Here is a 13,554-nt window from a genome sequence, read left to right as displayed (position 1 = left end):
CTCTCTATTCCCTGCCAAGGGTATTCTTGTTCCCCTTTTAAAGAAGGAGTGAAGCATTCACATTTTGATCATCCGTCTTGAGTTTCATGTGTTCTAGGCATCTAGGGTAATTCAAGCAATTGGGCTAATAGCCACTTATCAATGAGTGCATACCATGTGTCTTTTTCTGTGATTGGGTTACCTCACTCAGGATGATATTTTCCAGTTCCAACCATTTGCCTAAGAATTTCATAAAGTCGTTGTTTTTGATAGCTGAGTAATATTCCATTGTATAGATGTACCACATTTTCTGTATCCATTCCTCTCTTGAAGGGCATCTGGGTTCTTTCCAGCTTCTGGCTATTATAAATAAGGCAACGATGAACATAGTGGAGCACGTCTCTTTTTTATATGTTGGGGCATCTTTTGGGTATATGCCCAAGAGAGGTATAGCTGGATCCTCAGGCAGTTCAATGTCCAATTTTCTGAGGAACCTCCAGACTGATTTCCAGAATGGTTGTACCAGTCTGCAATCCCACCAACAATGGAGGAGTGCAGAACCCCATTTTTAATAGGGTTATTTGTCTCCCTGCGGTCTAACTTCTTGAATTCTTTGTATATTTTGGATATAAGCCCTCTATCTGTTATGGGATTGGTAAACATCTTTTCCCAATCTGTTGGTTGCCGTGTTGTCCTAAACACACTGTCCTTTGCCTTACAGAGGCTTTGCAGTTTTATGAGATCCCATTTGTCAATTCTTGATCTTAGAGCATAAGCCATTGGTGTTGTGTTCAGGAAATTTTTTCCAGTGCCCATGTGTTCGAGATGCTTCCACACTTTTTCTTCTATTAGTTTGAGTGTATCTGGTTTGATGTGGAGGTCCTTGATCGACTTGGACTTAAGCTTTGTACAGGGTGATAAGCATGGATCGATCTGCATTCTTCTACATGCTGACCTCCAGTTGAACCAGCACCATTTGCTGAAAATGCTATCTTTTTCCATTGGATTGTTTTGGCTCCTTTGTCAAAAATCAAGTGACCATAGGTGTGTGGGTTCATTTCTGGGGCTTCAATTCTATTCCACTGGTCTATCTGTCTGTCTCTGTACCAATACCATGTAGTTTGTTTTGTTTTTTTTTTATCACTATTGCTCTGTAATACTGCTTGAGTTCAGGGATAGTGATTCCCCCTGAAGTCCTTTTATTGTTGAGGATAGTTTTAGCTATCCTGGGTTTTTTGTTATTCCAGATGAATTTGCAAAATTTTCTGTCTAACTCTTTGAAGAATTGGATTGGTATTTTGATGGGGATTGCATTGAATCTGTACATCGATTTTGGTAAAATGGCCATTTTTACTATGTTAATGCTGCCAATCCATGAGCATGGGAGATCTTTCCATCTTCTGAGGTCTTCCTCAATTTCTTTCTTCAGAGTCTTGAAGTTCTTATTGTACAGATCTTTTACTTGCTTGGTTAGAGTCACACTGAGGTATTTTACATTTTTTGGGACTATTATGAAGGGTGTCATTTCTTTCTCGGCATGTTTCTCTTTTGTGTAGAGGAAGGCTACTGATTTATTTGAGTTAATTTTATACCCAGCCACTTTGCTGAAGTTGTTTATCAGCTTTAGTAGTTCTCTGGTGGAAATTTTGGGATCACTTAAATATACTATCATGTCGTCTGCAAACAGTGATATTTTGACTTCTTCTTTTCCGATCTGTATCCCCTTGACCTCCTTTTGTTGTCTGATTGCTCTGGCTAGAACTTCAAGAACTATATTGAATAAGTAGGGAGAGAGTGGGCAGCCTTGTCTAGTCCCTGATTTTAGTGGGATTGCTTCAAGTTTCTCTCCATTTAGTTTAATGTTAGCAACTGGTTTGCTGTATATGGCTTTTACTATGTTTAGGTATGGGCCTTGAATTCCTATTCTTTCCAGGACTTTTATCATGAAGGGGTGTTGAATTTTGTCAAATGCTTTCTCAGCATCTAATGAAATGATCATGTGGTTTTGTTCTTTCAGTTTGTTTATATAATGGATCATGTTGATGGTTTTCCGTATATTAAACCATCCCTGCATGCCTGGGATGAAGCCTACTTGATCATGGTGGATGATTGTTTTGATGTTCTCTTGGATTCGGTTTGCCAGAATTTTATTGAGTATTTTTGCGTCGATATTCATAAGGGAAATTGGTCTGAAGTTCTCTTTCTTTGTTGGGTCTTTGTGTGGTTTAGGTATAAGAGTAATTGTGGCTTCATAGAAGGAATTCGGTAGTGCTCCATCTGTTTCAGTTTTGTGGAATAGTTTGGATAATATTGGTATGAGGTCTTCTATGAAGGTCTGATAGAATTCTGCACTAAACCCGTCTGGACCTGGGCTCTTTTTGGTTGGGAGACCTTTAATGACTGCTTCTATTTCTTTAGGAGTTATCGGGTTGTTTAAATGGTGTATCTGTCCTGATTTAACTTCAGTACCTGGTATCTGTCTAGGAAATTGTCCATTTCTTCCAGATTTTCAAGTTTTCTTGAATATACTCTTTTGTAGTAGGAACTGATGATTTTTTGATGTTCCTCTGATTCTGTTGTTATGTCTCCCTTTTCATTTCTGATTTTTTTTTAATTTGGACACACTCTCTGTGTCCTCTTGTTAGTCTGGCTAAGGGTTTATCTATCTTGTTGATTTTATCAGAGAACCAACTTTTGGTTCTGTTGATTCTTTCTATGGTCCTTTTGGTTTCTACTTGGTTGATTTCAGCTCTGAGTTTGATTATTTCCTGCCTTCTACTCCTCCTGGGTGTATTTGCTTCTTTTTGTTCTAGAGCTTTTAGGTGTGCTGTCAAGCTGCTGACATATGCTCTCTCCTGTTTCTTTCTGCAGGTACTCAGAGCTATGAGTTTTCCTCTTAGCACAGCTTTCATTGTGTCCCATAAGTTTGGGTATGTTGTACCTTCATTTTCATTAAATTCTAAGAAGTCTTTAATTTCTTTCTTTATTTCTTCCTTGACCAGGTTATCATTGAGTAGACCATTGTTCAACTTCCATGTATATGTCAGTGTTCTTTCTTTATTGTTATTGAAGACCAGCTTTAGCCCGTGGTGCTCTGATAGGACACATGGGATTATTTCTGTCTTTCTGTATCTCCTGAGGCCTGTTTTGTGAATGATTATATGGTCAATTTTGGAGAAAGTAACATGAAGTGGTGAGACGAATGTATATCCTTTTGTTTTAGGATAGAATGTTCTATAAATATCTGTTAAGTCCATTTGGTTCATGACTTGTCTTAGTCTATGTCTCTGTTTAATTTCTGTTTCCATGATCTGTCCATTGATGAGAGTGGGGTGTTGAAATCTCCTACTATTATTGTGTGAGGTGCAATGTGTGCTTTGAGCTTTAGTAAGGTTTCTTTTATGTATGTAGGTGCCCTTGTATTTGGAGCATAGGTATTTAGGATTGAGAGTTCATCTTGGTGGATTTTTCCTTTGATGAATATGAAGTGCCCTTCCTTATCTTTTTTGATGACTTTTCATTGAAAATCGATATTATTCAATATTAGAATGGCTACTGCAGCTTGCTTCTTCAGACCATTTGCTTGGAAAGTTGTTTTACAGCCTTTTACTCTGAGGTAGTGTCTGTCTTTGTCTCTGAGGTGTGTTTCCTGTAGGCAGCAAAGTGCTGGGTCCTCATTGCATATCCAGTTTGTTAATCTGTGTCTTTTTATTGAGGAATTGAGACCATTGATGTTGAGAGATATTAAAGTGTAGTGATTGTTGCTTCCTGTTATATTCGTGTTTGGATGTGAGATTATGTTTGTGCTTATCTTCTCTTTGTTTTGTTGCAAAACAATTAGTTTCTTTCTTTGTCCAGGGTGTAGCTTGACTCCTTGTCTTGGGCTTTACCATTTATTATCCTTTGAAGGGCTGGATTTGTAGAAAGATATTGTGTAAATTTGGTTTTGTCATGTAATATCTAGTTTCTTCATCTATGTTAATTGAATGTTTTGCTGGATACAGTAACCTGGGATGGCATTTGTGTTCTCTTAGGGTCTGTATGACATCTGTCCAGGATCTTCTGGGTTTCATAGTCTCTGGTGAGAAGTCTGGTGTGATTCTGATAGGTCTGCCTCTATATGTTACTTGACCTTTTTCCCTTACTGCTTTTAATATTCTTTCTTTATTTTGTGCATTTGCTCTTTTGACTATTATGTGTCGGGAGGTGTTTCTTTTCTGGTCCAATCTATTTGGAGTTCTGTAGGCTTCTTGTATGTCTATGGGTATCTCTTTTTTTAGGTTGGGGAAGTTTTCTTCTATGATTTTGTTGAAGATATTTACTGGTCCTTTGAGGTGGGAGTCTTCACTCTCTTCTATACCTATTATCCTTAGGTTTGATCTTCTCATTGAGTCCTGGATTTCCTGTATGTTTTGGACCAGTACCTTTTTCCGTTTTACCTTATCTTTGACAGTTGAGTTGATGATTTCTATGGAATCTTCTGCTCCTGAGATTCTCTCTTTCATCTCTTGTATTCTTTGGTGATGCTCGTATCTACGGCTCCTTGTCTCTTCCTTTGGTTTTCTATATCCAGGGTTGTCTCCCTGTGTCCTTTCTTTATTGCTTCTGTTTCCATTTTTAATTCCTTCAACTGTTTGATTGTGTTTTCCTGGAATTCTTTCAGGGATTTTTGTGATTCCGCTCTATAGGCTTCTACTTGTTTATTTATGTTTTCCTGCATTTCTCTAAGGGAGTTCTTCATGTCTTTCTTGAAGTCCTCCAGCATCATGATCAAATATATTTAAATCTAGATCTTGACTTTCTGGTGTTTTTGGATATTCAGTGTTTGGTTTGGTGGGAGAATTGGGCTCTGATGATGCCATGTAGTCTTGGTTTCTGTTGCTTGGGTTCCTACTCTTGCTTCTCACCATCAGGTTGTTTCTGGTGTTACCTTGTTCTGCTATTTCTGACAGTACCTAGACTGTCCTATAGCTCTGTGTGTCAGGAGTGCTGTAGACCTGTTTTCCTGTTTTCTTTCAGCCAGTTATGGGAACAGAGTGTTCTGCTTCCAGGCGTGTAGTCGTTCCTGTCTTCAGCTGTTCCTGTGGGCGTGTGTCCTGAGTCCACCAGGCAGGTCACTTGGAGCAAAAAAGTTGGTCTTACTTCTGATCTTGGGCCTGAAGTCACTCCTCGGAGCTGGGTTTTAGCTGTCCATGAGGGCAGCAACCAAAAGGGCCTGCCCCGCCTTCTCCCGTGTCCCTGTGCACAGTGGGCACAGATGGCGCTAGGCGTTTTCCTCTAGAGTCAGAAATGAGGGCAGAGAGTAGTCTCCTCTGGCTTCCCAGGTGTGTCTGCCCCCTCTGAAGGTCTAGCTCTCCCTCCCATGGGACTTGGGTGCAGGGAGCTGTTTGACCGGGTCCCTTCAGATCCCCTGAACTCATTTTCAAAATGAATTTTTCTATATTTAGACAGAATCTGAAATTATTCTGCAGAAAATGTACTAATCACACATCATACTGATTCCTTTATAGTAGTGTATAAAAGTTCACTGCCTGACCCAAGCGACACTTACAACGAATGTTCAAAATCTCTGAGCTTAGAGTTAAAAAGACATTTGGATCCAACTTTTTGGCTCAAAGGCTAGCAATGTAGTTTAGTGGTAAGGCTTTTTCCTACCACATGCAACTTGATCAAAATGAAAAAACATACAACACAACTTAATGTTTGGGCACTACTTTGGGCAACTTGTATACCCTCCCAAAACCTCTTCATCTAGAGTAGTGGTTATTAACCTGTGAGTTGCGGCCCCTGGGGCTTACACAATTCTTTTTTTTTCCACAGGGGTCAATATAAGATATGTTGCATAACATATATTTACATTATGATTCATAACAGTAGCAAAATTACAGTTATGAAGTAGTGCTGAAATAATTTTATGGTTGAGGGTCACCACAACATGAGGAACTGTGTTAAAGGGCCACTTAAGGTTGAGAACCACTGCTCTAAAGCATAAAGGTAATACATTTTAGCTTAGCATGTTGCTTGTTTGAATCCATGAACTGATCTAAATAAGTATTGATAATAGTGTATGACTCTTTTATTGTTTGAGAACTTCGTATGGCATATAAATATGCTTTAATCAAACATGCCAACCTCATTTCTTCCCTTCCAAATCCTCTTCTACCACTTTCCCTCCTAACTTCATGTGTTCTGTTTTTAAAAAGCATTTAGCACAGGTAGTCTCTTAACTGAGTCCATGAACAACACAGAGTCTCCTCCCACAGCGCCATTACCTGCCATTAGCGTCTCCGCTAGTGAGGAGAATTCATGGGGTCTCTCTCCAATCCATGCTGGCATTCCTGCTGGCAGTCACAGCCACTGTGAGTTCATGTGTGTAATACTCCTGCCATGCCCAGCAAATCCTGTTTCACCGCAGACATCCACTAGCTTTGTCTCTTATGATCTTGCTGCTCCCGTCCCTTTTGGTATTACTGAGAGTTGAGTAGAAAGTGTGTGATACAGGCAGCTCATTGAGAGCTGGCCACTGAAGTCTCTTACTCTCTACACATTGGCAAGTGGTGGATCTTTGTATTAATTACCATCAATACATGATGAATTGATGAGAAGAAGCTCTTCTGCTGAGAATACAGTACTGATCTTAGTATAACTAGGAGATCTTAGTGGCAATTTAATATTATCTCTATTTAGCAGAATAACAATATTGTATTCTCCCACAGCACTATGACATAGCCAGTTACATTTGGCCCAGTTAAGAGTAGCAGGCACAGGTTTTGTCTCCTGAAGTGAACGTTAAATATAACTAGGAAGTTATTGGCTGCTCTTACATGTGCCATTGTCACACCAGGGGCAATATCTTGCCAGGCTAGTCATTATCGAATCTCATGGAATTCACAGCTAAGTACAACTGTCCAGTACTTTTCTCCCCCCAGGAATAGAAACAAAACCTTCTAGCACTATGAAAAGAAGCCAGGAAAGATGAAGCTTCCGAGTTAGTCCCAGCTTGATGTATTCATGTTCTATGACCTAAGAATATGATGTCTTTATACAGCCATCCAATTAGACAAGATGGATGAAGCAAAGAAGTGCAGGCCGACAGGAGCTAGATGTAGATCGCTCCTGAGAGACACAGCCAGAATACAGCAAACACAGAGGCGAATTCCAGCAGCAAACCACTGAACTGAGAATAGGACCCCCGTTGAAGGAATCAGAGAAAGAACTGGAAGAGCTTGAAGGGGCTCGAGACCCCTTATGAACAACAATGCCAAGCAACCAGAGCTTCCAGGGACTAAGCCACTACCTAAAGACTATACATGGACTGACCCTGGACTCTGACCTCATAGGTAGCATTGAATATCCTAGTAAGAGCACCAGTGGAAGGGGAAGCCCTGGGTCCTGCTAAGACTGAACCCCCAGTGAACTAGATTGTTGGGGGGAGGGTGGCAATGGGGGGAGGATGGGGAGGGGAACACTGATAAGAAAGGGGAGGGGGAGGGGATATTTGCCCGGAAACTGGGAAAGGGAATAACACTCGAAATGTATATAAGAAATACTCAAGTTAATAAAAAAAAAAAAAGAATATGATGTCTTCAGCAATACGATCTTACTTTTAAAATCTGGAGAGTAACCAACATGTATTTCATGTTTCTGGGATCTAAAGGACTATAAATAAATGGAAATTTAAGGTTTTGGGGGCTTGGGTTTTGGAATTTTTTTGTTTGTTTGTTTTTTAAATTGTGTCTCTCTATGTAGCTCTAGATGTCCTGGATCTTGATAATGAAGACCATGATGGCCTTGAACTCACAGATCTCTTCCTACCTTTCTGTCCTGGGTGCTGGGATTAAAGGTGTGTGTTATCACACAGCCACAAGTTAAAAGCAATAACTAAGTGAAGGACTATAAAGATTATAAAAGATTACTTAAGAGCCAGTATTTGACAGTTGATAGAAATGAGAAGATTTGGGTTCTTAGAATTTTCTGTAACATACAGAGTACAATCTAGTGCCGTGTGTGTGTGTGTGTGTGTATGTGTGTGTGTGTGTGTGTGTGTGTGTGTGATTTCCAAGCTGAATACTTGGTATTGGATAACCAATTGGATGGCTATTTTTCGTGGTTTCAGCATTCCTTATCTGCCTGTTGTTCTTTGTGTAAAGTTGAGGCACTGTAAATTTTCCCCTTCCATGTTTCCTTGTCTATACATTATACAAACTAGTAGGTTGTAATTATATATTGAGAAATATACACATATGTGTACCAACAATTAGAAAAAAAGAGGCCGCAAACTTAAAAGAGAAAATAATCAGGAAATGGGGGCAGTAAACGGAAGGGGAAAATGATATAAATATATTTTAATTCCAAAAGATAAGAAATTAAAATAATTAAATAAACTACAGGCAACTATCCCCAAAACACTATTCCTCCATATTGGTAGTGTCAATACTCACTAAAAAGCTTTAAATATTGATATCCAACTACCAACAGGACCAGGCCATCTTAATTAACATCCCAAAACTGAACTCAGCACCTTACCCTCCAAATCCATTGCTATGTTGTAGCTTACTGAAGGATGGCTTGCTTTTCCTCAGTCACAACAGTCAGAAAGCAAGCGGTCATCCTAAACTTCTCCTTGTCTATCATGGTACACCCCAAACATCCAAATCAAGTTGAACAAAGCTGTAGTTCTTGATCTGACTCAACAGCAGTGTCATTTAGAATGTCCTAAAAACATCAAACCCCACCCAAGATTCAAATAGACTGAAGTACTCCATAAGAAACCGAGTTAAAATAAACTAGAGATCTTGTCTCAAGGGAGCAATCAATAGAGCAGGTTATCTGATATCCTCCTCTGTCTTCCACATGCTCATGGACAGTTACACCTGCACATTTGTGAGCATATACCACACAGACACACACACAAACACACACACACACACACACACACACACACAAACACACACACACACACACACACACACACACACAAAAAATATTAATTAAGCCAACCTCATGGGAACTTGATACTAAGATCTGAGAGCTACTTTGCTAGCGTGCCTCCTTAGTTACTGTAATTTACTTCATGCCTGCCCTCCATCCACCATGTCCACTGCAGCACCCTTACCCTGAGGCCCTCTTGTCTCACTTGAATGCTGACATGGCTCTATATATACACATCCTGCATCTGCTATATCCATTATTAATTATCCCTTTTTATAGAATCAAATATTTTTCTTCCTGACTTCTTTATGACATGATCCACCAGACTTAGCAGCCCATGAAAATGGCATTTGTTTAGTCTCCAGTTTTCTTTTCCTCTACTACTAATCTCTTTTTCTAAGGGCTTACGGATGAACTAATCTGAACCCAAACCTTGCCTGACATTGTTATGCAATCACATGACTCTGTTTGCTTCCTCCATTATGGTGAGCAGCACCCACGGTTAGAACTCACTGGATCCATCTCCTTTTTCAGCCTGGGTCCCAGTGGTGAGACAGCCTCTGGAAACTGCTCTCAGTTCAGGGCTCTCAGTTCAGGTTCATTTGCATGACTCACATCCAAGATCTGTCAAGGTTAATACACACACACACACACACACACACACACACACACACACACACACACACACATATATATATGTACACACACACATATATATATGTATATATATTTGAGCAAAGTAGCTCTCAAATCTTAGTATATATACACACACACACACACACACACACACACACACACACACACACACACGAATGCCTTGGCCAAATGGGAACACTTATTTTTGATCTGTCTCATCCTCTGTCTTGATAGAATTTACTCAAATGTCAATTAAATAGTCACTTACCCTTAGCCTTGGAGAAGTGGGCAAGTAATAGTTCTGTGTTTTATACACAGCCCAATTTACCAGCTGTTTAATATACAATACACTCCTTCCTGAAGTTCTGAGTCTTTATACCTAAAGATAAGATCAGACAGAAATAGGAATTTAGAAGTTTATCATCCATTCCTCCATCTTGATGCAAGGCCTGAAGATCCAGCTTCATCTGTGCTTTTGCATGTTGCTTGATGTCTATGAGCCACACTGTGATGCGGCATAGGAAAAGAAATTAACATTGCCCAGCGAGGCTTGTGTATCTCGCACAAATGAGGTGTTCAGTCAACAGCTGTCTCTGCTGTTTTTAGAAATGAGCAATGGCTTCAAGACAGATCGTTGCTGCCCAGGCATGCTATGATGAGCAGGTCGTCATAGCATGGAGTGAAAGGCACAAGTACACCAAGAGGACCAGGATTGAAGAAATGAAACCTGAAGTAAGGCTCACCGCTTGTAAAGTGCCCAGGAAGAAAAAGAGGACAGGAGGACTGACTAAAGAGAGGTCATTTTTGATGGGCTGATAAGTCTGGTGGATCATGTCATGATATCAGGAAATAAACTATTTGATTCTTTAAATAAAACATTGTTACCCCTCTTTTATAAATTGTATAGTCAATACAAACAATTTTATAAATTGCTTAGTCTGCTTCTCATAGGCCTAACCCAATGCTCACTGAAATTGTGTGAGCCGCATTCTAGGAATGACAAAGTGCTTTCTCTTGATTGATATGACAATGTGGGTAGCTATCAGTTAAATCTGCCAAGCAAAGGTGCCATAATTGGCCTGTACACTTGAATCAATGTCTTGTATCTAGATATAACAAATTCTCGGATTCTCAGATGAGAATTAAACTTGTCAGACAGGATCTGTCAAGTTCAGGTACACAACTGACTGAATCCTTGGTGGCTTATTTATATAAACTGGTGTGTAAGTATTTCCCATCTGTTTTGTCTCCCCATAGCTTTGTGAGTTCTCAGAATCTTCATGCTGTTTTTTTATTATTAAAGATTTAATGTATATGTGTAGAATAAATAAAAATATAATGGTCCAGGAAAAAAAAAAAAAACATTGTGTTTGAAGCAGGGCCCCAACCAATAGCTAAGAGTGTTTAGAGGACAGAGGGAGGTAGAGTAAAAGCCATGAGAGACAGATTATCAGGACAGATATAGCCGCAGCAGTGATGTGGTGGTGGTGGTGGTGGTGGTGGTGGTGGTGGTGGTGGTGGTGGTGGTGGTGGTGGTGGTGGTGGTTGTGATTTCCATTTAGAAGTTCACTATGAATTGAGCACTCTCTGTTCTTTTACATTTTCTCCTACAGACATCACAATACTGCAGAAGGTTGCCTGGGTTCCAGAGGAGCAAACTGAGCTATGGAGTTGACTGAACACCTATGGGACAACAGATGTGCCTGGGTGAGTGTGCCACCAAGCAGTAGTATGGCTGTGGATCACTGAGCAAGATGGGAGTTTCAGGTTGATGAACATGGGTCTTTCTCAGAATTCTCTTGAGTTCGTTTGCATAGGGCATTCATAGTGAAACTAATACACATTTCTTCCCCTGGCCCTACTAGGAGCACTGGGTAGCAAACGCTGGGCCTCACACATGCCAAGTAAGCTTGGCTAGCCTTGACCTAGATCCCATCCACACTTATTATTTCATTATACTCTAAGATTCTTTTTCTCAGACCTGATCAGGACTGATCTTGTAGGTACCTGGATGCCTAATGCCAAGAACTCGGGTGTTTCAAGTGTCAACTAAAGGCTGGCTACACCATTTCAAATATTTCTCATAGCTCTATCTTTTCAACTCACATGTGAGTTCTCTCACAATTCCACTAGATTTGTCACCTGGAGAACCTTCCAGAGACACAGGTCTAGATAATTAATCCAAAAATGTCAAGACATACTGCATCATAGTGTCATTCTCTCGTTCTTTGTAAGGTACAATAAAACCCAACAAGATGTGGAATAACAGTAATAACACAGAAGTGAGTATAGGCACAACTCACAAAAGTAGACAGTACAGCTCACATGGCAGTTCTCCATCAGGTGTGTGTCAAATACCTGTCATACTAGCACTCAAGAAGTGGAGACGGAAATTATCCAATGAAAAGGAGGAGGAGGAGGAAGTGGAAAGAAAGGAAGGGAGGGAGGGAGGAAGAGAAAAGTTACATACATGACAAAATATAAATCTTGAAAAAATATGGTTTTAGCTTAAATATAAAGGGTTCCAGGCATGGTGGCACATCTCCAGCACTTAGGAGGCAGAGGCAGGGGTATCTATGAATTCAAGACCAGTCTGGTCTACTTAGTGAGTTCTAGGCCAACCAAGGGATACACAGTGAGAGCCAATCTCAAGAGAAAGAAAAACAGACAGAGAAATACAACAGAGAGTGACAGATGTACGTACGTACATACATACATACATACATACATACTACATACATACATAGGGAAAACCTAAAAGGAAAAAAGAATACACACTATAAACATGGATTGATTCTGAGTGGTGGAAATTTCCCTGCTTATTAAACATTTAATAACATTTCATATATGTATTTGTTGCTTTGGTATGGTTTTTAAAATTATTTTTTTGTGTAGGTGTCTGTAGGTGCTTTTAGATGCCCTGGAGCTGGAATTATAGCAGTTATGATCTGCCCAACATGAGTTCTGGGAATAAAACTCAGGTCTTCTGCAAGAGTAGTCCATACCCTTAACCATCCAGCCATCTCTCCAGCGTCATCTACATTTTGCATTTTAAAGAGAAGGAAGGGATTATAAAACAACACGATTTGTATATCATAGACTCATAGATTGAATGACAAAATGTGGGGTTTGTTTTGTAAAAATTAGTATTTTCTGATAATGAAAACTTTAATTAATGAATAAAAGGTGCTGGCTCCCTGGAAAATCATAGCACATTTTTGGGATGTTTCTGGGTTGGGCTTAGCCAACCCTTCTATTTTCTCAGTCATGGAACCATAATGTTATGGCCCAGGAGTCTGGTGGCCCGTGGCCATCATAGCTATTTAACAACTTCCTTGACAGTCTGAACATGTCGTATTCTTGCCTACCTGATAGACTATGCTTAACAGGTCTTCAGCTCTGTCATCTGCCATTTTCTTCCCAGCTGTCCACCTCCATGAAGTGATGTGGTAAAGCACAGAACCACACAGCAAGGGCTGGATTTAACTGTTAAACATTTCCCATCGTGTTTGGGATCCTCCTCCTCCTCCCTGGTGGACTCCATGAGAACTCCTCTGAAAAGAGCTGCTCCAGGTCTTCTGATCCAAATAGGAGCCAACTCCTTCAGCAGATCCCTCAAGGAAACAGGTCACAAGCCAGTACTGGCCTATGACATCTTAGAACCTCAGAGGAAAACAGAGGACAGCTTGACCACAGAGAACATAGAAAATATCAAAGGACCCTTGTTACTGTCTCACAGTGGCCAAAACATTCTTAAGTTTCTGTTCCAAAATACCTTGGCAGCCATTTTACCCCAGGGATCCAGGGAGGGGAAAGTTTGTTCTTGCAACATTACCACCAAGCGATGGGGGAAAACCCCACTCTTACACACACACAAACAGGACGCTACCTCGGACTGCGTGCAGCCAGGCAAACGGACATTTCCCAACATTTCACGACTTCTGCTGCAGCCGCTCAGCACCACTTTGGGACACTGAGAGCACAAGGTTCCCCAAAGGGATCTTTGCA

The 13,554-nt window shown here is 40.3% G+C and overlaps 1 long non-coding RNA gene across 2 annotated transcripts in view; it reads right to left on the bottom strand.

The window, feature by feature from the left end:
• LOC102552523 (uncharacterized) overlaps positions 1–13,554 on the bottom strand; it is a 107,072-nt gene that overhangs the window by 34,085 nt on the left and 59,433 nt on the right. For both annotated transcript variants that reach the window (XR_010051860.1, XR_010051861.1), the window contains exon 4: positions 9,815–9,925. This is a non-coding gene — a long non-coding RNA (uncharacterized LOC102552523). The remainder of the gene's footprint in view (positions 1–9,814; positions 9,926–13,554) is intronic.

This window comes from Rattus norvegicus, chromosome 5, assembly GCF_036323735.1.
Source record: "Rattus norvegicus strain BN/NHsdMcwi chromosome 5, GRCr8, whole genome shotgun sequence".
In the NCBI taxonomy this organism is placed as follows: Eukaryota; Metazoa; Chordata; class Mammalia; order Rodentia; family Muridae; genus Rattus; species Rattus norvegicus.
The sequence above is the reverse complement of the archived record's forward strand: the minus strand, read 5'-3'. Positions and strand labels throughout refer to the sequence as shown.